A 24,896-nucleotide genomic window follows, 5' to 3' on the forward strand; every position below is an offset into this window, starting at 1 on the left:
TCATTGGATAATTACAGTGCTCTGAGGTGTCCATTCAAGTGTTTATTCTCTCTCTCTCTCTCACTGTTAAAACAAGGGAAAATTTTAAAGGAAAGTTCTCACTCAACTATTGATCATCCTAGCACATTTTTGCATTTGTGTTCTCTGCTATGGCCACACAGTGTGTTTGAAACAAAACCAAAGCAGTGATCAAAGTGTACATATAGTTTGCACATATTCACTTAACGTTATTTTTTAACACACGATGCTCCTATCGTTTTAATGTTTGTGTTTGTGTACTCTTCCACTGCATCCAGAATAACTAATTGCCACTCCAGATCCTTAGTGGAGGATGTTCTGTTTGCTTCCACCTTTTCCTTGTGTCTGGAGCTATGTTCTTTCTTTCAAAGTCTCTCCATAGGCAACATTTCCAAGAACACTGTACTTGGACTAAGATCACCTGACTTTAGGTTCCAGATCTGTGGCTAGTTAGTTATGTGACATCAGCTCCCTGAGCCTCAACTTCCTGGTCTGTAAAATGGTGATAATAGCAACTGCACAGGGTATTGTGTTATGACCCAGGACGAATGGAGGTAGAAGTGTTTTGTAAAAGACCTACTTATTTAGGCACAGTTGACATCACCCAGTAAAAGCATGTCTGTATTTTTATGGTTCTTTTTTTTTTCTGCCTCTTTAAGTGATATAATTCACCTACCATATAATTCACCCATTTGTAGTTATACAAATCAATGGCTTTTAGTATATTCAGAGTTGCACATCATTACCACAATCAATTTTAGAACATTTTAGCACCCTGAAATGGAAACCCTGTTCCCATTAACACAGTCATGCCCCATGTCCCCCAATCCCTCTAGCCCTAGACAACCATGAATCTAATTTTGTCTCTATGGATTTGCCTATTCTGGTCATTTTATATAAGGAGAATAATATAATACATGGTGTTTTATGACTGGCTTCTTTCACTTCTCATAATATTTTTTTAAGACTCATCTATATTCAGCATGCATCAAAAACTTCATCCCTTTTAATTGCCAAATAATATCCCATTTAATGCATATAACACATTTTATCTATCCATGCATCTGTTGCTGGTCATCTCGGTTGTATGACTCTTCTTGGTGTCATTTAGTGCTAAATGACATTTATTAAACACTATTACATGTGCCAGAAAGTAGGACTCTTGGTCTTACTCTTGAACTCTGTTTCAGTGTAACAGTCAAACTGTAGAAAGTAGGCAACTGTTAGTAGATCCATTGGAGATCTATCCCAGTGGGTTAGGAGGAATCCCCAGGGAAAGTAAGCACAAGCCTTCTAGGAGGATACCTCTGCCTTCCTTCCCAGTGCTAACTTTATCCAGTGTTGGGAGATCAGAGGAAGAGCTTCAGGAAACAGAGTAGGCTGCCTGAAGGAAGGTGGCTTCCAACTGGCTCTTCAAGGGTAGAAAGCTCTGGCAGGAGCTAGGAGGAGGTAGACCTCTTGGGCAGGTGTGACCAGGAGATAGGCTGCCATGATAGGAGAGCAGAGGGAAGATTTAGGGGTACTGGGTTGGCCAGATTATGGGCTAAGGGGATCTTACACCTTCTCATCATTTTGAGGGTACATGGGGTTGTATGATGATGAGCATGATAAAGTAAGGATGGACCCACCCCTGTCTTTTAGCTTTCCCCCTTCCCTGCAGCTGGTTGAGGTTTTTCTGAGCAAGATTTGCGTCTCCCTGCATTTTCGGCAGCTACCTGGAACTGGGCCACTTATTGGAGCCGGGCTACCTGTGGGTGGGAAGGAAGAATAGTCTCCACTTCCTTCTTGGCTACCTGTGATGCTGATGTAATCTGGACTTGGCCTTGTCCTCTCCCAGCTGCCAGGCCTTCCCCATGCAGGTGCCAGGTCTGAACTGTCTGAAACATGAGGCGTGGTGGAGAGTAGAGAGAACTGGGCTGCCTGTTCAGACAGGAGATCTGTCTGGCCCTGGATCTGTCTCTGCCTGGGAGAATAGGGGACTTGGGCAAGGCCATTCCCTTTGCTTGGCCTCAGTTGCCCCATCTGTAAAGTGAGGGTGATGATGACAAGCTCTCTTTACCTTCCATGGGTTCCATGAGGTTTGCTAAGTTTTATTTTGTTTTGAGGGATCTCAGACAACTTTCCTTGGTTGGCTCTGTCTTGCTTTGTGGGAGCGGGGAGGAGCAGTTGTGGCTTTCCTTGAGGGTCCTGACATAGGGACTGCACATTCTTAGCTGGAGGGTGTCAGGGGCTGACATGTATTGTATACACCAGGACAGACACTATTTTGGTGTCACTTCTTTCCTGATTAGTCAGCCTGGAGGCTTGTGGCCTCTGATGCTGAGAGCTGATTCTCTGTTTCTGGACTGTTTTTGGCAAACTAGCAAAAGCTATGTGTGTCAGATTCAGGTTGGTCCACACCTTGGTGGCAGGTACTGCCTAGTGACAGAATTTGGTGGCAGGTGCTGCCTAGGTCTTGCCTAGGAGAGTTGTGTGGACTGGTATGGTGGGCTGGGACCACTCGATGTGGGTTGATGGCAAAGGCAGAGCAATGTTGGGCTGGCTGATTTTGCTTATGCTGTAGAGATTTACGTGGGTTGGGTCTGGTTCTGCCCCTGGATCCAGTCCTTGTGTTCACCTCCCCTCCTTTGTGGGCAAGATAGTTTCTTGTTTTTTCCCCTCCCACCTCCACCTTGGCTATCTGTCTCCCAGTGTTTGCTGTTGGCCTCAAGCATGAGGGACTCTGGGCAGATTGATACAAGCCCATTCCCATCTCGGGAGGGCACATGCTGTTCCCACCTCCTCGGTTGTTTCAGGCATCCCTCTCTACATCTTCTCCAGCACCTGCATAGTGTACATGGTATTCTTGGTCTGGAAGCTGGGATTTTAGGTCAAGGCAGGATAATGTTTCTGCTCTTGTTTCCAATATCTGTGCTGTGTTTACTAAACCCCTGATCAAAACATATGGCATCACACACACAGCCTGAGAGTAGAACAAAGAAAGTGCTTACAGGTGCTGCTATTTGGGAAAATCTAAGCAGCATAATTTGCTATGAGCTAACTAGAATCCCTCCTGCTGACAACCTCTTAGCTCCTCCAGTACCACAGGTAGCAAGATTCCTGAGGGGTAGCTATTGGATTTACTCAGAAGACTCGTCTTTGTCTTAGTTAAAGGCAAAATCTTAAGCAGAGGATAACAAGTAGTCCAGCCAAGCTCTTTGGGCTCAGTTTCCCTGCTGGGGAGTGGGGCTTTCTGCTAGTCACCTTCCTTAATCACTTAAGTGCTGGGAGGATTAGTTAAGAGAGTGTTTTGAAAGCTCTTAAAACCCTCATCTAGAAGGAGCTGTGGGAGTAGAAGGAATTAATGTTTCAAAGGAAAGAAAGAGAAGTCGTCACTATTTTGGCCCTGAAGCCAAGAATGTGAGGTCAAAGAACAACCTGTGGCTGCTGAAAGGGAGGGTGTGGCTTTCAGAGTTATAGGATCCTTGGGTTGTGTCTTGGCTGGTGCAGGAGGCAGTTCTGCCCATGCTCAGTGCATTTGTGAGAGCCTGTTCCAAACCTCAGTGCCCACCATGTGATTGTTTTGATCAAAGCTGAGGCGAAGACCCCACTAAAGCAGCCAGTAGAGACCTCTCCTTCCACCCCAGCCAATAGGGCAGTAACAGCTTTGAAAGTCTGTATCCCACTAAGGAGCTCCAAACCTTGAGAATACTCTAGGGGTCTAAAAGAAGCTGTCCCATCTAAGCAAAAGTATCAGCATGCGGCAGATCATGGAATGATGGTGATTATTTAAAAAAATGACCCCCGGCGTACTGTGCACTGAAAAGCTGTTAATATTACAAAGAGAGACAGCCATGTAGCTCCTGATGGAAGCGCCTATGGAGTTTTGTCAGAAATGTAAACCATAATATGATCAAACCCAACTTCCAATCAATAGGAAATACAGGGGACAAAGGAACATGTTCAACAACACTTGGGTCAGCAAAATCTAGAACTGGAAAACTCTGTAGGACAAAAGATCTAGTGTTTTCAGCAAATGAATTTTAAGAAAAAGAGAGAGATGGAAAGAGAAGGTGTGTGTGTGTGTGTGTGTGTGTGTGTGTGTGTGTGTGTGTGAAGTAGGGAAAGGAAAGGAAGGAGAGGAGGAGAAGAAGAAACCCATAGATTAAAAGAGACTGAGGAGTGCCTGAGTGGCTCAGTGGGTTGAGCATCCATCTGACTCTTGGTTTTGGCTCCAGTCATGATCTCATAGTTTGTGAGTTTGAGCTCCATGCCAGGCTCTGCAATGACAGCATGGAGCTTGCTTGGGATTCTCCATCTGCCTCTCTCTTTCTCAAAAAATAAATGAATAACCTTTAAAAAAATAAGAGAGACTTAAGAGACATTGTCAATCAGTTGCAATGTATGGGCCTTATATAGATTTTGATTTGATGAAACTATTTAAAAAAACCACTTTATGACATCATAGGGAAAATATTAGGATCAACAGGATATGGATGGTATTAAAGAATTATTGTTATTTTTTAAAGCATGATAGGATAGGTACTGTGATTATAGTTTTTTTAAAAGATCTCTTATCTTTTAGACATATGTACTGAAATATTTACAGATATTGTAATACTATATGGGGGATTTGCTTCAAGATAATCCAGTGGAGTGGGGGGTCAGTAAGCATGAGATGGCTATGAATTGATAATTGTTGAAGTTAGAAAAATTTGGTTGGTTTGTTTGTTTTAAGTTTATATATTTATTTAGAGAGAGAGAGAGACAGCATGAGTAGGGGAGGGGCAGAGAGAGAGGGAGAAGAGAGAGAATCCCAAGTCTCTGAGCCATCAGCACGGAGCTCGATGCGGAGCTTGAAGTCATGAAACCATGAGATCATGACCTGAGCTGAAACTGAGAGTCTGAGCTGGTAGAATCTAAGATAGATGCCTTGAGCTACCCAGGTGCCCCAAGAAAAATTTGTTTTTAATGACATCAGCCAAAAACTTTTATGGGACTGCTTGAGCCCAATCACAAGGTGATTCAGAAACCTTATTCAGAGGACATGCCACTAAATTGTGAGTGTCACAAATGTTACTGAAATATTTGCAAATCAAATGAACTCCAATATAATAGAACATAAAATAGAATAAGACGATTTTCCAGGCACCTGGATGGCTCGGTCGGTTAAGCGTCCAACTTTGGCTCAGGTCATAATCTCCTGGTCTGTGGGTTCCAGCCCTGCATCAGGCTCTGTGTTGACAACTCAGAGCCCAGAACCTGCTTTGAATTCCATGTCACTCTCTATTTCTGCACTTTCTTTGCTTGTGCTCTGTATCTCTCTCTCAAAAATAAATAAGCATTAAAAAAAAAAGAATAAGACAATTTTCTGGGTTGCCACAAAGTAGTAGTAATAATAAGAGTAATTAATATCTGTAGAGAATCTACTGTGCATTGGATGGTGTTTAGTTCATTTGATCCTCTTTGTATTAGTTCATTTGGTCCTTACAACTCTGTGAGGTAGATGCTATTATTTTGGAATTTTTTAGATGCACAGTATAATCTGAGATTCACAGAAAAGTTATAAAGATAGTACAGAGAATTTCTCACCCAATATCACCTAATTCTAATGACATCTTAAATACCCATGGTTTATTTTTCAAAACTAAGAAACCAGCATTATTACATCATTACATCCAGACTTTATGTTGATTTCACTAGTGTTTCCAGTAACGTCCTTTTTCCATTCTAGGATCCCAACCAGGATATCACATTGCATTTAATTGTCATGTCTCCTTAGTCAACCCTATGGAATTTGGCTAGAAATTCAAACCTGCATCTGATCAAATCTCTAGACCCAACTACTAATTTATAGGAAATACAGGAGACAAAGGATCTCTGGTCTGTGACTATTTCTGTCTTTCTTTGTTTTTCATGACCTTGAGGAGTTTGAAGAGTACTGGTCAGTTATTTGTAGAATGTCCCTCAATTTCAGTTTGTCTGATGTTTTCTTCATGAAGTTCTGGACTTGGGGGAAGAGTACCACAAAGGTGAAGTACCCTTCTCGTCACCTGACAATAGAGGCTACCTCATATCAACATGAGTTATCATTGGTGATGTTAATCTTGATGACTTGGTTAAAGTGGTATCAGCCAGGTTTCTCCACTGGAAGGTTACTCTTTTTCCCTTTCCATACTCTGCCAGTCACTAAGTCTGGCCCATACTCAAGGAGAGGGGAATTCAGCTCTGCCTCATGGAGAGGGGAGTATCTCTCTATATATTATTTGGGGTTCTTCAGTAAGGGAGATTTAATAACCTCATTTTAAAGATGAGGAAACTGAGGCATAGTGACAAACTAACTTACCCAAGGGATGAATTCCCCCTGGGCAACCACACGCTGTGTCCACTTAACTTTGTGAATACCCCAACTCCAAGCTCAGCCAATTTCCTATGTAGAACTGGTTGCCTGACTTGTTCATAAGAATTATTTTGGCTCCCACTTCACCCTGACATTCTTCACCAGCTCCCAGAATGAATCATGGAGTCTCATTGGCTAGAGAGAGACAGGGACATCGAGTCCATCTGACCCAGTGATTTTCAAGCTATGTTCCTTAGAACCACGGTCCTTCCAGCGGCCACCACAGGGGATAGAGGGAGGGGGATTGAGCATGTGGCTGTTCCAGCCCTAGCATCCTGTTTTCATTTGCTTCACATGTTGGGCTTTACTAGTTAAGAAGTTTAAAGACTATGGATGAATCTACTCCAGTCATCTCACTTAAAAGGCGGCAACTAAGGCCCCAGAGAGGATGACTGATTTACTTTCAATCAAGTAGCAGGTTAAACCTGGGTTGTTGAACTCCAGCAGGGATTGGTAAAGAAACAGGAATCCTGGTGATGTTGGAAGCATTGGATACCCTATAAGGACCTTATGTTGCTGTCTACAGTGTGTGCTTAGGTCTCTGCCAGGGCAATGGCACTGGCTAGGATGGAGCATGGTTGCTAAGCCTTCCCCTGAATATAAGTTAATTTCATACCCTTTGGAGGTATTGGTCTTCTGAGTTTTAACTCAGTCACTGAAGAAAGACAGAATCTGGATATGTGGCCTGGAGGAAGGAGAGCAGAAGAGCCAGTAGAGCTTGTCTATACCCCTAAAGCAGGCAGGCCCCATCCTCTCTCCCAGGCCCATTTCCTCCCCACCTCACCTCCCTGTGTCCATCTTCACCCTCCTCAGCCTTAGTCTAACCCTAGGTCCCATTTTTACTAATTCCTGCTTTGGATGAGTTGATAAAAGATGTGGCCTTAAATCTACCCCATCACCTCTCCACTCTTACACACTCACACACACACACACCCTCCCTCTGCTGCTAGTTTCATTAACAGGATGATTCTCTGTTAAAGAGATCCATAACTGTAAGGAATACCACTTTAGAGAAATGAATTGTGGGGGCTTTTGCCAATAGCTTTTGCCAAACTCTTATCAATAGCTGCCCACTGTGTCTGTGTCTGAGACCCACAGCGATTTTCAATACATTTGCGTGGCCTTTTGGAATTTACAAAGTGTGTTCACTTCCACTGTCACATGTGGGCCTCACAGCAACCTCCTGTAGACAGAGAGAGGCTCAGAGAGTTTGTGACTTATCCCAAGCATGACGGCTCTCTTGAGGGAGCTGGTACCAGATCCCAGGCCACCTGAGTCCCGGGATCATATATCCCAGCTATAGACAGGTGATTATAGGGTCCCAGGATGGGTGCTCTGCTTGTGCAGGCCTCTCCTAAAAGTCTACAATCACCTGAGACTGAGGTAGAAAGGAGCATTCGGGTTCAGGGGTCAGCTGGTGACTTTCGTTTGGATGGAACAAATAATAAGTAGACACTCGGGTTGATTGCTCATGGACAAGTTCCCAGCACACTCCAGTGATGTTCAAGGATAGATCAGGCTTGATCCTGCTTGGTTTTCAAAGTGAAGAAGCATCCTGACCTCCTATCTCATCATCTCTCCCCAGGCTGCTGACTCCATTTTTTTTTACCAGTTTCCTACCACTCTTGATGAGGCCATCAAGGTCAGGAGTAAGGGTCTGGTAAATTCCAGCTTTGCCTTCCTAGTTGTGTGACTGGAAAATTACTTCCCCTCTCTGAGCTTCAGTAGCCTCATCTGCAAATGGGGCAATGATACCTCCCCTAAATGATTGCTAAGAGGGCTGAGTGAGTTAATACATTCTAGAATGGTGCCTAGAATCTAACAAGAAATAAATGTCAGCTGTTATTTTTAAAAAGAGTGGAAAGTCTTTGTAAATAGAGCAAGATATAACTACAAAATAATTAGTGATTTGTTGTTGTTTTTAAATAAATTGGAAAGTCTTCCAAGGATGCTGTCAATTCTGGAAATAGTTCTGAAATTCCTTCCTGGGAGTTTCTTTCTGTGCCGGCCTGCAAACCATATAAGACAATCAGACACATTATGGTCTCATTCTATGAAACTCCAGTTAACTATAACCCTCTGCCAAATGGAACTGTATGCATGTGTACATGCATGACCTTTTAAATAGGCAGATTAAAATAAAAGATGGAGCAGGAATCTGGTTTATATTGTAAGGGTAGGTCCCCAATTTCTCACACCTATAGCTCAGTTTACAGAATTTGGTTTATTTCACAGATGGCTAAAGAAGCCCCCAAACTGTTAAAGGTCCAAGGCAGGTCCCAGGACCAAACACTTACAGTTGATCCTAATAGCCAAGTTGAGTGATCTCAAAGTAGAAGGTATTTCCCATAGGAATAAAATGGTGACACCCCTATTCCCCTCCTGTCCCCAGATCACAGGTGGCCCATTGCTTCATTTCCACCCTCAAAGGGATCTGACTTTAGATCCACACCCAGTCTCCTACAAGCCTGGAGGTGGGATGGGGTGGAAGGAATAAGTCCAAGTCTTCTTGGAAGTAGATGACAGATGAAAAGACACGTTCTGAAAAATTTGCCATATACATCTATTCATGCATTCATTCATTGAAAATATTTATTGACAATTACATGCAAATTACCATGATAGATGCTATGGAAGACACGGTAATAGGAGAACTTGAAGACCTTTCAAGATCTGTTAATCTTGAAAAACATGTTTGATCCAAGCACATATATAGGATCTTGCTCATTACTAGGGCAGGTAAAGCTGATTTATGTTCCCAACAAGAACAAATAAAAAAGGAATTTCTGATGACCTCTGTTAACATTTTTAAAAAACCAGGCTATCCTTTCCTACGGTCACTAGGTATGCATAATCTATGCTGATTTCTGACATTTCCACCAGATATGGCTCCTAAGTGGCACGTTGGAGGCTGTTTGTGCCATTCTCTCCCAGACCCCTGTGTTTGGCTCCTTCTGACAGGAGTTAGTAATACTTGTCCCCAAGGGCGTCCTAGGGATTTGGTGAATATGAAATAAGAGAACTCACATGAAACCACTTTGTCAATCATAATGCTACTGTTAAGAGTTATTTATTATTCAAAGAAGGAGTCATTCCACAGATATTTATTAATTTGTGTTTGCTCATTCTTCTACCTTTACCAAAATATGAAAACAGTCTCATAGGTCCAGATTTCCAGCACAAAGGTTCAGAACCAAAGAGAATGTGGAGTGAATTTTGGGATGCTCAGGAGTCCATCAAGTGGTGGATTGGGGACTTGATATAAGTTTTTCTATTTTTCTTTTTTTTTTTTAATTTTTAAATGTTTTATTTACTTCTGAGAGAAAAAGAGAGAGAGAGAGAGCAGGGGAGAGTCAGAGAGAGAGGGAGACACAGAATCGGAAGCAGGCTCCAGGCTCTGAGCTAGCTGTGAGCACAGAGCCCAACGCGGGGCTCGAACCCACAAACTGTGAGATCATGACCTGAGCCAAAGTCAGACGCTTAACCGACTGAACCACCCAGGCGCCCCTTGATGTAAGTTTTTCTGAAACAGCGCTTCTCAAACTCTAATGTGTTCATGAATCACATGGGAGTCATGTTGACTTACAGATTCTGATCAGTAGTGCTGGCATAGGGTCTGAAATTCTGCCTTTCCAACAAACCCTCAGGATCTAAAGTCTTTGAGGAGCCATGTTCTCAGGGGGTACAATGTTCAGCAATGAGGAAAGGAGAGGAAGCACATCCCAGATACCTGGGAGGGAGATTTCTAGGAAGTTTGTGCTGGTAGTTGTGCTTGTAATTCAGTACCCCCACTTCCTTCCCATCCGCATCTGGAAGACGTTGTTATCTTCCTGGGCTGTGTATTTGTATTCCTCCTCTGCATCTTGGAGGAAGAAAGTGTGCATTGTGAGTGCTTGGGGGTAGGAGGAGGAAGGAAGAAGGTTGCACCATCATGCATGGTGATTGTCTTATCTAGGTAACAAGGGGCATTTTCCCATGGCTGGACAGTCATCTAGAGAGAACAGAATGAGCCAGTTCCTGCCTTTGGCATCCAATGGGCAGCACAGCAGAATCCAGTGCAGACCAGAACTTGTTTCTTTGCCAGATGAAGATTGGTTGGGGAGTGTTAAGTGTTTTGAAGAAGGGAAGGACGGAGGAATAAGCTGTCAAAGTGCTCACCCCTTCTTTTTGCATCCTTCTGACACATTTTATCGACCTGAATTCCCAGCTTGCCAACTTTGGGTGCCCTCGTGCTGACCTCTGGCACCCCAAAGACCTCCACTGCAGGGCCTATCTTGTTCTTCTTTCTCCTGGGTACCCCAGTTCTCCCCACCAGCAACTTTTCCCTTCTCCTTTTACATCAGAGCTTCCTTTTTCTTCCCCAGAATATCTGAATTCTGCCAGTTGGTAGGAAAGTAATCTAATTCAACAAATTTATATTAAGGCTTACGTGACTGCTAATCCAAACTAGCTATTAGTTATTTGCATTTTTATGAGCTGTGACACATGTGGATTCCTCCCTACTTCTGTCTGTCTGGTCAGAGCCTGAGCCATAGGAAAGCCTAATGCTTTGTAGAGCTCTCTTTTGCTAGAGATGCTGATACCTCAGGTGTCTGGGTGTGGGAGGAGCTGTGGGGACAAAATCCAGGTATACCTGATTGCAGAGGTGTCTGTTCAGGGAGCAAGTTTTCCTCTGTCTCCATAGCAGGGACCAAGTAAGAGCAGGAGGCTGTGTGTGTGTGTGTGTGAGAGAGAGAGAGAGAGAGAGAGACACTCCACTCTAAGGCCTTATGTGCAATTTCATTTTCATTTAGCCACGGTCATGTGTATTGCTTCGCTAAAAATTTATGAAAGAAATAATGAAAAGAAGAAAATGAGCTCTGCTACTAGAAAAAGTTTGGAAATCCTTCCCACATTGAAAGACACAGAGTAGGGGGGCCTGGGTGGCTCAGTTGGTTAAGTGTCCAACTTCTGCTCAGGTCATGATCTCGCAGTTCGTGGATCTGAACCCTACATTGGGCTCTGTGCTGACAGTGCAGAGTCTGCTTGGGATTCTCTCTCTCATTCTCTCTGCCCCTATCCTGTGCTCTCTCTCAAAATAAATTAATAAACTTAAAAAAAAAAAAAAAGACACAGAAGAGGGTCTCAGGCTGTTCTGGTGTGAATCACTGCGTGACCTTGGGCAAGCTGAGTGTTTCGTCAGCTGTGGAAAGGGTCCTTTCTCTCCCCTGTGGTTTGACCCTGCAATTCTGTGAGAAGCAGCCATTGGCAGCTGTAGGGGCGAGACTGTCCCTCCCACTCCCCCACTGTGCCCTGGAAAGGCTTGGGTCTGACACCTAGCCTGTGAATTGTCCAGACCTCCAGCCCCAGCTTAGTCAGGTAATTCCTGGGCTGGAGAGGAGGGAGATTTTTTTAAAAAATTAATTAATTAATTTTTTTCTTACAAATAGTTTATTGTCAAGTTGGTTTCCATATAACACCCAGTGCTCATCCCCACAAGTGCCCTCCTCCATGTCCATCTCCCCCCTCCCCCCATATCCATCAGTCCTCAGTTTGTTTCTCAGCATTCAAGAGTCTCTCATGGTTTGCCTTTGAGAGGAGGGAGATTTTTGACAAAAATACTTTGCATCTTACTTGCCACTGGGATCATGAGAAAATTCCTTACAGAACAGAGAGGGATTGGGCCAGTTTACAGCAGAGTGTACATGCAGTGGTTCTGAACTGAGTGTAGTCTGTGTCAAAGTGGCACTTACTGTGTACCCTGTGTGACCTTAGATGTCCTGGGGATAAAGAGAAATTTCCACAAAACAGCTCTGCCCTCAAAGAACATGGGAGAGGAAACACACAGAATGTTTAGAAAGGAGATTTGCGAGCATGCCTTCTTCAAATGCGTGGTGGTTCTTAGATGAATGAGGATATGTGTTCATCTTTGTGTCCCCAGTACCTACACTCAATACTCACTTACTCAACTCACATACACTGAGCACAGATAAATGCCAAGATCACAGCACTGTGCCTGCCTTTTAGGAGTTTACAGCTCTGAAGGATGGGAGGAAGGCATGGTGGGTGGGATTCAGGTGAGTAGACAATCAGAATAGCCCAGGGCAGCAAGGACTGTGAGGAATGCTGAGTTTTGTACATGGAGGGCACCAGTTGCCATGGTCACGACAATTTCCGCCCTCCTGCCTGGGCTTCCTGGCAATTCGCCAGGGTCTGCTCTTGCGTGGACCCACCCAATAGAGACCCAGGCACCTAGGTAGAGAGTTCTACCCTTCTCTGTGTGTAAATGAGCGTTGCCAGGACATGGCAGGGGACCCTGCAGAGTCTCTGTCCTGTAGGGAACAGTGCAGTGGCAGGAGACCCAAGGGAGACAGTCTATCCCCTGGCTGTTCTGGGCCCTGACGTGTCGAAACATGGCCTGGCTTCTCATTCTGCTCTGGAGGAAATGCTGGGACCTGCCAGCTCTCAAGATAAGGCAAGAATGTGCCTGTCTGGCCAGTCTGGGGCCCGTGTGGGGCCCATATGGGGGCCAGTGACTGCTCTGTTGGCACTAAGGGTGAAGGTGATTTTCTGAGATACTGAAAGGGCAGCCTGCACCCACAGGTGAAAATGTGTGCTCCAAACCATGGCATTCATTGTTTGATATATTTATCCTTCACCATTCAGAAACCATTCACTGAGCAAGAAGGATATGCCAGGCTCTGTTCTAAGTGTTCTCATATTTCTCTAATTAAAATTTCCCAACAGTCCTGCAAATTAAGCATATTATTTCCACTCTACAGGTGAGGACTGAAGCCCAGAGAGCTAAAACTAAAATCATATCTATCTACCTATCTACCTACGTACCTACCTACCTACCTACCATACAGCACTTGCTGTTCTGAGCCCTTAGCTCTATCAGTGTATCTAATCCTCATCACAGCCTGTGAGTCATTGTCATCCTTATCTTAGTGATAAAGAAACAACCACAAAAAAGTTAAGAAACTCACCCACGTTTCCAGAGCCAGCTAGTGATGGAACTGGGCTGGGGTTATGCTGGGGTCCTTCTCAGATCTGAGCCCCCTGTGGCCTCAGAGCCCTGCTGGTTAACCTCTGCCCTTCTGTGTCTCCAGTGTGGGTCACATGTGCAAGGACAAGGCCACACTGAGGCAGCTAGTGAGGGGGTCTGGTAGGGGGGTTTCTAGAGGGAAGAGGCCATGGGCCAGGGTCTATTCTAGATTGCAATTTGGGTAGACAGAGGATAGAGGAAAAAGTAAATCACATTGTACGTGACACATACCTTTCCTGCATTCTGACAATTAGGCTCAAAGACAACATGCCAGGCAGTGCCAAATCCTGTAATGACTTAGAGCGGTAGAGTTAGAGGAATTGAGAAGGAGCGGCAGCCCCGAGGGCGCCTAGTAGCTGCTAATTGGGGATAGTGATGACAGAAGAGGTGGCAGAGCCCCAGTTCTGAGCCACTTGCCCAACAGTTTCTGGCTTCTGCTGGGGAGACAGAGCTGGGTAGGAGGAAGGTTTGGAGGGAAATCTACTTCCAAGAGGACTTGGACCTGTTCCTCTCACCCCACCCCACCTCCAGGCTTGGAGGAGACTGGATATGGATCTAAAGTCAGATCCCTTTGAGGGTGGGGATGTAGGGATGGGCCACCTGTGAGCTGGGGACAGGAGGGGGAATAGGGGTGTCACCATTTTATTCTTACAGGAAATGCCTTGTGCTCTGAAATCACTCAACTTGGCTATTGGGATCAACTGTAAGTGTTTAGGTGGTCCTGCCTTGGACCTTTAGCAGTTTGGGGGCTCTTTTCAGCCATCTGTGAATGGTTCTTTCAGGTTCTGGCTTTGCAGTGGTGCTCCACAGCTCACTGTCTCTGTGCTACCGTGTAATTATGCATCATCAAACCTGTGGTGAGGCCTGGACATTTTAAACAAACTTCCCAGATGCTTCTGATACACCCCTGAGTCTGAGTACCACTGGTGTGAAGGAGGAAGGCAGTGCATCCAAGATCCAGGCCATCATAGTTGTTGTCATCAACTACCAAGATAACGAAAAGGAAATAAGATAGATTATGTCATTTTCATTATCCGAAAGGAGAAAGGGTGTCAGTTTTTCAGGATGCACAGACATCTTCATGGTACTGATTTCTGAAAGAAAGCCATTCTGTAAATCCTGTTACAAAGGGCACTATACAATATAATGGATAATTTGGGGGCAGGAGAGGTGCTTTGCATCCCTTGCAGGGTCTGTTGTGCTGTTTCCCCCCGGAGCTGTGGCCCGTGCAGGGGTCTGCATCAGGACGTGTTCACCTTCAGATGCTGTCCCTTCCTGCAATCAGCCAGGGGGACGGACATTGCCAGGAGGAAAAGTGGGGGGACTTTGAGGAAAGGACTAAGTGTGGGGGATGAGAGAAAACCGTGGTTCCCTTGAGCCTGAATTGAATGCCCAGGTGAACAACCAAGTCAAGAGTTTCAGCCCGAGGCACAAGGTACTTCCCTTCACAGTGCCCCTAAAGTACAGCATCTAGGGGATTGAAGTGTCAGGCAGGGCAGAGGGAGGTAAAGGGGGAAAAGCTGGTTAACATCATGTGATGCTGAGAAGACCTGAAGCTCCTTTGTAGACAATATTTGGGGAAAATATTTGCAACATACATGACGAATTATTAGTAACACAAATATGTAGAGAGCATTCAAAAACACTAAGGCAAATGTCCCAATAGAAAAATTAGCAAAGCATATGTGAGTGTGCAGTTCGAATTACCCACAAACATAGGAAAAGATGTTCATTCTCACTAGTAATCAATTACAGTTTCCTATTTTCTACAAGTTAATTAACTTCATTCAAGTTAAGACAACAATGAGGTATCATCTTTCAAGTATCAAAATGGTAAAGCTGAAAAAAAGTGATGATTCAGCATATGGTGAGATGTGTATGGGGTGGGCAGTGCAGGAGCTGACAATATTTATGGCAGTTAGGAGTACTAATAGGATTGCCTTTCTGGAGGATAATTTGTCAAGCTTGAAAAAACCCTCAAAATTGTACATAACCTGTAGCTAAGGATTCTATTTCCTGCCATTTATCTTGAGGAAAGAAAATTAGGGACATATACAAAGACTAATACTCAAGGGTATTTATAACAGTGTTATTAATTATATTAAAAATTGGAAGTAATATAAATGTCCAAAGTTAAGAATTTGCTATAACAACCATCGTTTATATGTACAATGGGATATCATATAGCCATTTAAAATCAGGTAGTAAAAGCATTGTTAATTGCATAGGAAAATTTGAAGTAGATATATTATTGTTAAGCGGAGCATGTAAAAAAGGCAGGTTCCAAAATAGTACTTATGGTGGCATCCCAGTTACATTAAAGCAAAATTAACAAATAGAGAAGACTATATACTATGTGCTGAAACAAACCCAAGAGAGCAGACACCAAATGATAACAATGGTTATATCTCAGGAAGGTGTGATTAAGGACAGTTTTTAGCCTCCTCTTTGTGCTTTTTTGTGTTTTCTTTCTTTTAGATAATGAACATGCTGCTCTTGTAATAAGAGAATATCAGGAACATGTTCTTTTTAAAGTGAATCTGCCAGTAAGTGTTCCTGCTACATTGAGAGCTGGCTGTGGGTGATACTCTTTACCACACTGCCTGCTGCCTCTGTTTAAACCTTCCTTTTCCAAGCATTGACAGCCTACCTGCTCTGTGCTCAATGCTGAGCAGGGTCTGTGAGAGTTCCTACTCTCCAGGTTCTTACGGGCGGTTAAGGGTGAAGGGTAAAGTGAATGCCCAGGCCATTTGCTATACAAATATCATTGCCCCTTGGTGTATTCAGCATTTTGCTGGATGTGAAGAAGGTATAGGGTCATCTTGCTGACAGTGTCTGAGATCTACTTTCCTTGCCTGGAGCCCTAATCCTCTTGCTTCAGAAATTTAGTTGGTTAACATGTGACTGCTACATCTCAGGAGCCTGAACCATGGCTGGGCCGTGTGCAGTGGGAAATCACTTTATGTGTATATATATAAGCAAAAATCACCTTATATGTTTCAAACTGATAGATCCATGTGACATATCGGCCTGCATCAGAGAATCCTAAGAGGGCAAGCTGGGATGGAGGCAGGGACATGGAAGAGACATCTTAATGTCTTAAAATTCTTAATTTTTCATATGAGAAAACTAAGGTCCCAAGAGAGAAGGGGTCTTGGAAGTTGGTGACAGAGTCAGGACTCCTGCCCTCGTGCTCTGCCCACAATAAGCCCTGAGTGTTTGGGAGCTGTGATTTGAGATGTTGTGAAGTAATGGCAAAGAAGCAAACAAACTTGGGATAAAAAATTCATAGAAATTTGGAGAAATAGTATGCATCCACCCGAGATGGCTAAGAATGGAGTATATCAATGAAGGAGTTGCAACAAGAATTCCTAGGGCATTAAAATTCAGGGGGTACAGAAGAGCACCGACAAGAAATAGTTGGCTATGATTTGTTCACACACCTACATTCCCATACAAAGACGCACTTCGTCAGTCCTCCGCAGAGCCCCCTATTTGGTGTGAATTTTAAGAAAGTAGAAAGACCTTTTTATCTCCAGGGAATTTCTCCACTTGCCCAATATGGCCATAAACTTGCCACCTTAAAGCCCCTCTTGGTCAAGAATGATGTGAAAATATGAATATGTTGCTTTGGAATGAAGTCAGGTTAACCCTTTGGAATCCTTTGTCACTTTATGTGGGTTATGGAAAGGATTCCAGAGGGATGTAGGCCACCGGGAGGTGAAAGTTCACGGGAGATAGGCTGGGCACAAAACTCTGCACTGGGGATAGGGTGCCAGCAAGTTGTGAGGAAGGGGTTATAGAAGATAAACTGTTCACTTCATCATTTCCTGAAGCTGGCTCTTCCCCCCACAGTAATAGCAGAACCTTGGCCAACTTGGATCTTTCTGTCTTCATTTGCAGTCCCTTTCTTGCTCTCCACCATGAGCTCATGTTTTAGGTCTCATCTGTTATGGTCCAGCCTCCTGGGCTTTGCCAGGCTGTGAGGGCCAATTATCTGACATTTCTAAGATTGATCTAGCTGACCTGTTCTGTTGCACTTCTTTCACTAATCAAATGTACATATGATTGTCAGGAGCCATGGGGTGAGAAGGGGCCCCACTGCAACTGAACATCTTTGTTGGCTTACCACTTGCTCTCCCCTACCCTCCACCCCCACAGAGAGGAGAGGAAAGGGCACTTCCTGATGTATTTCCTCAAGAAAGTAGCCACTTGATGGAGAGGAAGTAAGGTAGAGAGGTAATGACTTGGGGTCTCCACAGAATAAAGCATTTGTGTGTTGCTCTCTGCTTTTTCAGTTTTGTTGAGCTGTTTCCCCTTTACCTGCCTGAATCCCATCTTTTTCTGCCAGGTTTGGTTCAGATCCCACCTGCTCTATAAGGCTTTCACTGACCCCTGTCAGCTGGTACTTGTCTTTCTCTGTGTTGACTTGCTGCAGCATTACTGTTTGCCCACTCACCTGACCCTGAGGCAGATATCTTTTACATACCCATGTCATATTTCTTTTTCCACTAGTGTGTGTCTCATTTCCCCAGTTGGGTATAAGCCTTTCAAATTGTGGGGTATGTCATACTTATAGCACTTAGGACACTGATCAATAAATGGGGAATGGAGGAATGAATTAGTGAATGGATGGATAGGCAAATGGGCAGTTCGGCGGATGGCAGTTGGGTGGGTGGGGAGACAGGGAGTTAGTTGAGTGGGTGGTAGGCTCCAAGTCCAATACTATATTATGTAACCTATATCATGTCAGTGTCTAGAACCTAGACTCTAGGCTAAGAGAATAACCAGGGAACACTGAGCTGTATTTTCAGCGAAAACCTTTCTCTATATAGCCAGGTGCAGCTTAAATTAGGCCTACCTTATTTCAGGTCTTGGACTTGTGGGCTCATGTTCATTTGACAACAGCTATCAAAATGTGCTTATACTTAAAAATAGATTCCAAAAAGTAATCAGACCTCAGCCTGATCTGGCTGTGCTCAACAATTCCTTCCTTTCTGTGCTTTAGGAGTTTTTTTCTGACGACAGCAACAAAAAAGGTCAGAGGAAGGAAGTTTGTCTGCAGGAGCAGGGAATCCAATGAGTTAACCCATGAATGCAGCTGTCATTAGGCCAGCATGAGCAGACACCTGTGACTCTGCAAACAGAGGCTATTTGTAGGTCAGGGTTTAGTTCCCTGGAGTATTGTGGTCCCTGGTCCTACTCCTTACTGCTGACCCTGAGCTTGATTTGGTTGGAGTGGCTTCTTGAAAGACTAGCTAATAATTTTGAGAAACATCAGTGTTTTCTATTCCCCCCACCCCCATTTTTCCATTTGCAGTTTGGAACTGTTTGGAGATCATCAAAGAGCAAGTTGCCACGTTGTACAGTGTACTTCCCAGATTGTGTTTTGTGGAGCTCTCGGGGTTCCACAAAGCTCGTTAGGCACCAGGGCGTGGGCTCTGAGTTGGTGGGTTCTGAGTGCCCCTCCCCCAAAAGAAGCACTACTTTTCATCTTTTTACGTATTGCACATATCCTTTACAAGTTTTATTGGAGAGGGGGTTCCACACTTCAAACAAATTAAAAACCCCATGTCAGGAAACTCTAAAGGCATTGGCAACATGGTCAGAGAGGAGAAACGGGTTCATTGGACAGCCCGCGTGGCTGACTATCTGGGAGAAAAGGCCATTTAGAAGACTCTAGGCACTTGTGTGTTTGTAGATCTTGTGCTAATGTTTCTGTCTGCTCCAGAGTCTCCACTTGCCTCTGGCTAGCAGTGTGTGTCTCACACTCCTTGTTTGCCCACCCTGATGTGCTGGTAAATTTTTGCCCTTACCCTTATCTCTCTGGCCTGGAATTCTGACCTGCTTCCTGCTTTGATTTCTGGGGACTTTATGTTTCTTCCTCTTTTGGTCCTGGAAACTGTAGGGCTCATTCTTTAACCTGCTGGGCTGCACTTGGGGTGGCCTTGATTGGAAGCATTGTCCCTCCCCTGTAGCCCTGAAACTTGCTGGGTAATTCCAGAAGAATCATGGCTTACTGTTCTGCAGTGTGGGAAGAGGAACTATAGTGACCGCTTGGGGGAAGCAGAAGGAAGAACCTGGTCCCCACATCCCTGTGACTTGGAACACTGCCCGTTTGCTATCACTCCCGTCAATGGCATCTCACCCCTGGGTTTGCATTCTGTGTACCTCTGCCTCATCTCTACCTTGATAAGCTGGTGACTTCAGGGCAGGTTACTAAATTCATGGATACTTTAAAGTTGACTGAGAAAGGGGCACTTGGGTAGCTCAGTCGGTTAAGTATCTCTAACTTTTGGTTTTGGCTCAGGTCATGATCTCATGGTTCATAAGTTCAAGTCCCATGTCAGGCTCTGTGCTGGCAGCATGGAGCCTGCTTGGAATTCTCTCCCTCTCTCTCTCTCTGCCTCTGCCTCTCTCTCCTGCTCAGGAGCACATGCATTCTTTTTTTCTCTCAAAATAAATAAACAATTTAAAAAAAATTTTTAAAAAGTTGGCTGAGTTAAGTCCACTGTATTCACAGACCTTACAAAACACCTTTAGCAGCCCACCCCTGTTGATTGGCAGATTAGGCTGGCTGCGGCTTACCATGGCAGGTGGTGGGCTGTGAGTGGTTTCCTTGATGCAAGCCCTGATGGGTGCATTGCCTTTTGAAAATTGAAACCAACAATAAAATAAAATAAGTCTGCTTTCTATTTTCACTGTGCATAGGCAATTCTAAATAATATCAGTGATAAAAATATTCCCCTCTTCTGAGGTGGGCTCCTCTCCTCGCTGCTTACTACACTAATGAAACTAGAGTCAGTAGATGCGGTTTTATGTTCTAGCCCTGCTATCCAGGCCAGGTACCAGGCCCCACTACCAGGTCACCTAACCACCCTAAGCCTCTGCTTTCTTTTTTGGAACTAAGAATGATACCTGCAAATATTAAAAGAATGAATGTAATTAGTTTATAAAGAGAAAAGCTGAGTATAAATGTTGTCATATCTACATTCCTTACACAAAAGCTAAATGGTGTGAGGTCTGGGTCTTACTTAGGCCATTCTTTGGCAGTGACGAATTTGGAGGTAATTGAGCCAGGCTCTCCGGTGAAGTTGAGGAGCTGGGGTTGAAGATGTAACATCGTTGATGGCGCTGAGAAACTGTTCTGGGTTTACATCTTTTCATCTGATTCCTGGGAAGACAATAGGACCCCCTTTGGGGTGGCACCCTGGGCCCTGCTGAGTTCTGGAACAAGGCCCATCTGTCTCACTCTCTATGCAGCCCGCTTCATCCTCAGGGGGTGCTGAGTGAGTGAGGAGCTGAGCCCTCTGCCTGGGAAGAGGGGTGTGCTCCTGACTTAATTGCAGAAGAGTGTGCTGGCAGAAGCACGGAGGATGTTCTTTGTCTGGTGGATTGACTGTCCCTTACTAAACCATGCTACGTGATTTTCACCCACCTTCCTCAGGCACTGAACCCTCCCCCCTTCCCCGCCTATACCTCCTGCCTTTCTACAGTGTTGGATGTGTTAAAGCCCTTTCTCGAGCATCATTTATGATATCCCCTGTGATGTGACCAGACTGGGTTTTCTCACCCCAACTTGACAAGGAGAAAACTGAGGCCCAAGGAGTTGAACAGGCTGCCCAGGGTCAGGGTAGGGCTCTGATTGGAACCCACCTGGAGAATGAAGGGAAGGCCTTTACTTCTGTTCAGTTTGTTGTGGGCTCTTTAGAGCTTTCTGACCTTCTGAGGTGAGACCTCAGGGGCCAGGTGGAGAAACAAACTGAGAAGGCAGTTGCTCGCCCCAGCCCATGAGGCTGTGATGGCAGACCAGGAATTGGGCCTTCTGACAGCCAGCCTTTTGCTGCATTAGACCATGGGTTGGGTGTTGACTGTTGCAATATGGGGGAAGGGAAATTGGAATATGCATGCTTTGTGCATATGTATCCCATGCTTTAGCATTCCCATAACTTCTGACTTAATGTTGGCGATGACTTTTGTTAGAGATTGGGCGGCTCCCCTCTATTCCCTCTCTGGATAACACTCCGGGTGTCTCTGTCCTAACCTAGAGAGCCCCTCGCTGCCTACCTCTTGCCCCCATAGCCCAGCTGGGCAACCTCTGCACTGTGGGGCCTGAACTCCTAGCTTTGGAACATCCTAATGGGCAGATGAGGGCCCATCACCATCACTGCTTTTACCTGCCCATGGTCTACCAGGTGTAATACCAGCTCTGATTTTATTTTAGCTCAGCTCTGATTTTTGCATTTGTGACCAGGATGTACCTGAATGTAAACTTCCATTTCTGTTTACCAAAGCCAAGGGTAATCTTCTATCTTGGTTTGGAGCTGACCCTTCAAGCAAAAGACTGTCCTGGTGGAAGAGACGACATTCCTCCCCCACCCCCCTTACTCCCCTTACTCCTTCCCTCAAATGTCAAATCAAAGAACTAAAGGAAAGGGTAATAAAAGCACAAGGAATAAATGAGTATAGTATCTTCCTCTGTCAAAGGGAGATAATCAGAGGACTGTTATAAGTCGGTATTTCTCAGCCCCAGCTACGCATCAATCACCTGGAAAGTTTTTAAAGATCTCAGTTCCCAGGCTGTAGCCCAGACCCAGAAGATTGGAATCTTTGGGGATGGGGCCCAGGCAGCCAGTTTACATTATTATTATTACATTATTACTTTACATTATTCCCTGGGTGATACCGGTGTATAGACAGTTGCTCCAAGGATTAAAAGAGTTGGTTAACTGCTTAGAACAAAGATATTCCTGTATCTGGTTATGCACTAGACTCATCAGAATGACTTTCAGAATTGAAAGTCACATATTGCACACCATTTAGATCAGTGACTTCTGTGGTGCCTCTTACTTGGCCTTCATATGAGCAGAAAACTAGTAACAGTTATAATAGCCATCATTTTTTAAGCTGACCTTGGGCCAACCTTGCAGGTATTTCCAGTCATCATGATTCCCTAGTAGGGAGTCATGATTCCCAATTTATAGATGAGGAAACCGGTGCTCAGAGCAGGGAGCCACTCTCCCCAGGGGGCAGCACAAGTTTCCAGAGTCCAGGCCTGTCTGCCCTGGAAGGCTGCTTTAGCTGCCCAAAGCCTGGTAGCTGAAGGGCTAGCCTTAGTGGAATACATTCTCCCCTCTTCTCAGTAATGGCTCAGCAAGAGGGGAAAACCCATGGGTGGCTCTAGCTCTCCTGGGGCTCCCCAGGGCAGGTTGAGCAGAGGATTTCTCCCCCAGGGAGAGAGGGGAGATGAAGAGTGTTGCTTGGTATTTGGCTCTCAAAATACCTCCGTTTGGTGTGAGGAAGTTGCCTGCATATTAGGACTGACCCCCAGTCACCTCTCATTGCCACAGCAGCTCTCTCGCACAAGGAGAAAACTCAACCAGGAAAAGCAAACACTCATTTGCCTTTTTGAGAGTTTGAGGTATTTTTAAGTCATGTGATCTAGAAAAATGCCTCCATTTCCCTCTTAAGACAAAGGTTGGGAGGTGCTATTCAAGGTGATTTGAAATATTTGGCTCTGCTTTATAAAAACCTTGCACCTCCAGCTCTGTGCTCTGTAGGCTTAAACGAAATGGTGAAAATCCTTAAACTTTGGTTTCCCCATCAGTCAGCTGGAAAGAGTAAGCCCTGTCTGCTCCCAGAGATGCTGATGCCAGGCCCCTGAGATGTCAGAGAAAAGAAAAGCGTGGCCATCTTGACACTGAGACTCACAGTTGACTGGGACTGGAAGCTTTGTCGGATGTTTTCTGGCTCCCACTAAGGGACCCAATGTCCCTGAGGCCCAAAGCAGCTCCAAGGGACCAATCGTGTTAGAGATCTCCCTGCATGTGTTCACTCTGGCTGTGGGAGGCCTGGCTTCACTCCTTCAGCCCTTAGTGTGTAGACAGCCAGGAGCCAATATTCGGGGAAGACATAGCTGAAACTTTATTTAAAAAACTTTTAAAAAAAACATTTATTCCTTTTTGAGAGACAGAAAGAAACAGAGCCCAAGCAGGGGTGGGGCAGAAAGAGAGAGGGAGACACAGAATCGGAAGCAGGCTCCAGGACCTGAGCTGTCAGCACAGAGTGCCATGCAGGGCTCCAGCTCACCAACCATGAGATCATGACCTGAGCCAAAGTCAGATGCTTAACTGACCAAGCCACCCAGGCGCCCTTGAAACTTTAGAATTAGTAGACAATGTAATATAAATCTGGCTCCACAAAGCCATCCCTGTCCAGCCTTGCCCAGCACCTAGGGCCCCCTCCTTCCCCAGAGCTCCCTCTGTACCTGTTATCTGTGCCTTTGGTCCTTGCCCCTTATTGCCCTGCACAGGACCTGGCACAGACCAGACCCTTGGGCCACTAAGTGAATGGAAGGGATGGAGAGATACGGGAATATGTAGCTGGTGATATCTCTAAGGCGGTTCCAGTAGAATGCTATTTAAGTGTTGGCATATCTATTCCTTGCTTGCTCTACTTGACTTTTTTTTGTCACTTAGGTTTATTTTGAAGACTGTCTCACTGAGAATTATTCTAGGAATAGTGTGGTTCAGATGTGATGCTATTTTCTGAAGTTGAGGAAAATATCCCGAGAATTTCATTGTGTGTAATTACCCCAGAGCCACTAAGACAGTACATCCTAAGTGTGGAGTATGGTGTCCCTTGTTAAGCCATTAAGCTGAACCTGAAAACTTTCTGAGTTCTGTCTTAGCAGTGGGTATTGTGGGTGCGAAAACATGGGACACTTGTGGAAATGATGGAAGGGGAATAGGAGGACCCCAGGAGGGGTTCCCACTGGGCAGTCTCCAGGCACTTAGAGCTGCCCACCCACCCTGACCACCTGAACTGAGATGGTGAACAGAAGGCTGCTTCCCTCCCCGTGGAGTGGGCTGTCCTTGGAGCACTCAGAGAAGCCGGCTTAGGGCCACCTGCCACTGGCATGGACACCATTTCATGGTTGCTGTATTGGTCCCCAGAGTGAAGCATTTCCAGGCCCAAACCTGAAGGGCACTCAGCGTATTCTTGACTTCTGTACCTACTTAGTGGCTTTGTGGACAGTGGTCTGGGCACGTGGGTTAGCCATTAACTCTGTGATGACCTCCCACTTGTCACTTGACCTCTCCTGTCCCTCAGTTTTCTAACAGTTTACAACTCTGTGGTCCCATCAGCCCTCTCGCTATGATGAACTCCCCCTTATGGTTATTAACAGTGTGAGGCTGCCTCCAGCCACCCCCACCTCCTCCAGCATCCCACCAACCCAGCCAGCATATCCTCTGGCCTTGTCTTTACATTAAGTGCATCACTCTCATTTGCTCTGTCCCCTTACTGACGACCTGCTTTGCTCAGGTCATTGAGGTTTTATTTGTTGCGAGGAGGTTGGGAGCAAAAGTACAAACATGAGAATACAGAGATATCACAATTATAAATGGATGAATTTATACCTGTATCCAGATAAGACAGAGTCAAATTGAGTAACTGTTACCATTAACATTC

At 45.0% G+C, this 24,896-nt stretch overlaps 1 protein-coding gene across 4 annotated transcripts in view; it reads left to right on the plus strand.

Moving 5' to 3' along the window:
* The window catches only part of DAPK2 (death associated protein kinase 2), a 111,086-nt gene that overhangs the window by 29,561 nt on the left and 56,629 nt on the right, over nucleotides 1-24,896 (plus strand). The window lies entirely within an intron of this gene.

The sequence above is a fragment of the Crocuta crocuta genome, unplaced genomic scaffold (assembly GCF_008692635.1).
Source record: "Crocuta crocuta isolate KB4526 unplaced genomic scaffold, BGI_CrCroc_1.0 scaffold130, whole genome shotgun sequence".
Classification (NCBI taxonomy): Eukaryota; Metazoa; Chordata; class Mammalia; order Carnivora; family Hyaenidae; genus Crocuta; species Crocuta crocuta.